Source organism: Schistocerca nitens, chromosome 5, assembly GCF_023898315.1.
Source record: "Schistocerca nitens isolate TAMUIC-IGC-003100 chromosome 5, iqSchNite1.1, whole genome shotgun sequence".
Lineage (NCBI taxonomy): Eukaryota > Metazoa > Arthropoda > Insecta > Orthoptera > Acrididae > Schistocerca > Schistocerca nitens.
The window spans coordinates 71,741,739-71,744,832 of NC_064618.1; the positions used below are offsets into that span (position 1 = coordinate 71,741,739).

At 43.9% G+C, this 3,094-nt stretch overlaps 1 non-coding gene across 1 annotated transcript; it reads left to right on the forward strand.

Moving 5' to 3' along the window:
• The first annotated feature begins 2,782 nt into the window (after positions 1 to 2,782).
• Positions 2,783 to 2,857, forward strand: Trnai-uau (transfer RNA isoleucine (anticodon UAU)). The gene has a single exon. It is a non-coding gene; the product is annotated as a tRNA-Ile (tRNA).
• The last annotated feature ends 237 nt before the right edge of the window (positions 2,858 to 3,094 follow it).

Below are 3,094 nucleotides of genomic sequence, written 5' to 3' on the forward strand. Positions count from 1 at the left end.
AGAGCGGGTAAGTGGAAAGAGTACACTGAAGACCTCTATGAAGGGGAAGAATTGTCTGATGTAATAGAAGAAGAGACAGGAGTTGATAAAGAGCTGCTAGTGGATCCAGTACTAGAACTAGAATTTAAAAGAGCTTTGGAAGACTTGAGATAAAATAATGCAGAGGGGATGGATAAAACTGCGTCAGAATCTCTAAAATCATTAGGGAAAGTGGCAACAAAATGTATGAATCTGGTGAAATACCATCTGACTTTCGGAGGATCAATTTGACTTTAGGAGTGGCAGTCGTTACGTTGCGGTTGATAATGATGAAGAAAAATCAAGACACATTCACAGGATTTTTTGACGTCGAAGAAGTGTTCGACAATGTCAAATGCTGCTCGATGTTCGAAATTTTGGGGAAAATGTGGGTTAAGCTATAGTGAGAGACGGGTAATATTACACATTTACAAGAGCCAAGATGGAATAATAAGAGTGAAAGACCAAGAAAGAATTGTGAATGTACTGAAGAAACAATAATGAAATGAAAGAAAGATTCAAGAATGGATTTAACATAGAGGGTGAAACGATATTTGTGATAAGTTTCGTTGATGACATTGCGATATTTAGTGAAAGTGAATGGAGTCAAAAATCTAATGAGAACAGAATATGTGTAATCGAAGAAAAACGAAAGTAATGAGAAGTAGTAGAAATGAGAAAAGCGAGTAACTCGACATCTGGATTGATGCAAACGAAGTAGATGAAATTAAGAAATTCTATTACGTAGACTGGAAAACACACGATGGACGTAGCAACGAAGATATAGGAAGCAGACTAGTACAGCCAGAAAACGCACTCCTCGTCAGGAGAGGTCTACTAGTATCAAACATAGGTCTTCATTATATGAATAAATATCTGCGAATTTACATTTGGAGCACAGCATTGTATGGTAGAAAACATGAGCTTTGGGAAATCCGGAACGGAGGAGAATCGAGGCATCTGAGAAGTGGTGCTACAGATGAATGCTGGAAATTAGGTGGACTGATAAGGTAATGGATGAGGAGGTTCTCTGCAAAATCGGACAGGAAAGGGACACATAGAAAACACTGACAAGGAGAACGACATGATGATAGGACATCTGTTAAAGACATCAGGGAATAACTTCCATAGTACTAGAGGGAGCTTTAGAGGATAAAAACTGTAGTGGAAGAGAGAGATTGAAATACATTCAAGAAGTAATTGAAGACGTAGGTTCTGGCAAGTGCTACTGTGAGATGAATAGGTTGGCGCAGGAGAGGATTTCGTTGTGGGTCGCATGAAGCCAGTCAGAAGACTGGTGACTAAAAACGTAAAAAAAGCTGGTCAAAATCAGGAGTTCGTTGTAGATCCTACTTATAACGCTCAACAGGGAACAGATCCGTCGACGTTGTCTGTGTGCAGGCGGATATGAAAAGTGTAAACTTGGGATGGCTTGCCAAGAAGAGCAAAAAAACGGAACGTAGTATTTCGTCGACGTACTGTTGTGCTGTAAGGGTGCCGCAGATGAGAACCTACGGAGTTCTGCTATGTAATGAAATGGCACCTCAGACCAAAACTCCTGGTTGTCGCGCCACAGTGAATGTGGTAGCGCACCTTTGTCTGGGGTGTCTCCAAACACGTCTTCGGTGGTCATCGGGGCTCAGTTGGAAGAGGAGCTCGTCACTAAAAACAGTTCTGCTGCAGTCAGTGAGATTTCAGGCCTAAGATGAGTTGGGAGATGCTATGGACACCAGCGGTCCCACCTACCAGCCTAACTGTCGCCCGCCATATGTTCCGACACCTAATAGTGGAGGGTACCATTGCACCATTAGATGCTTGCTATTAAATTGAATGGCACGATCATCACCGTAGCAGATGACCTTGAATACAGTTTGTGGTATGTCTCTTATACACAGGTTGAATAACAATGAGATAGGACGGATCATTGCAATCGACCGTTCTTGGTTGTATATGAGTTACTTGTTTCAGCATGCCTACAGACCCGAAAATACCCGGTTTTCATCACATTGGAGAACAGTGTTGATAGCCTTAAGCAACCTACAATTTGCTTTAGCTTTATTCATTTATTAACCAGATCCGAGTAAGGCCGGGGTGGCTGAGCGGTTTTAGGCGCTACAGTCTGGAACGGCGCCACCGCTAAGGTCGCATGTTCGAATCCTGCCTCGGGCATGGATGTGTGTGATAGGTTAGTTAGGTTTAAGTAGTTCTAAGTTCTAGGGGACTGATGACCTCAGAAGTTAAGTCCCATAGTGCTCAGAGCCATTTGCACCATTTTTTGCTCCGATTAAGCCAATGAGGCCCTACTTTGCATCAGTCTAGGCTTTCAAACATATAGTACATTTTTAATACCACAGATACACAAGAAATAACAGTTTTAATATGATAAACAGCATTAAAATGGTTTGATAATTAAATAGACACCGTAGCTGAAAGCAGGCGTTGATACACTTCATTGGGGACATGTTGAAAATGTGTGCCCCGACCGGGACTCGAACCGGGGATCTCCTGCTTACATGGCAGACGCTCTATCCATCTGAGCCACTGCGGGCACAGAGGACAGTGCGTCTGCAGGGACTTATCCCTTGCACGCTCCCCGTGAGATCCACATTCCCAACATGTCCACAACACTACATTCGTAGTGCGCCTAATAGATGTTTGCCCATCATTAGGCGCACTACGAATGTAGTGTTGTGGACATGTTGGGAACGTGGATCTCACGGGGAGCGTGCAAGGGATACGTCCCTGCAGACGCACTGTCCTCTGTGCCCGCAGTGGCTCAGATGGATAGAGCGTCTGCCATATAAGCAGGAGATCCCGGGTTCGAGTCCCGGTCGGGGCACACATTTTCAACATGTCCCCAATGAAGTGTATCAACGCCTGCTTGCAGCTAGGGTGTCTATTTAATTATCCTTTCATTTCGAGCAAAGCTGCATTGTCATCGACGGTAACTGTTCTTTCGGGAACAGATACTACCGTCATATATAGTTAAAAATATGGGTTCCCGGCCTTTGACCTTCTTGTGCGAACGCACACGCTATGCCCGAACTCGTACGGGACTTGGTAGATTAATCTGCCA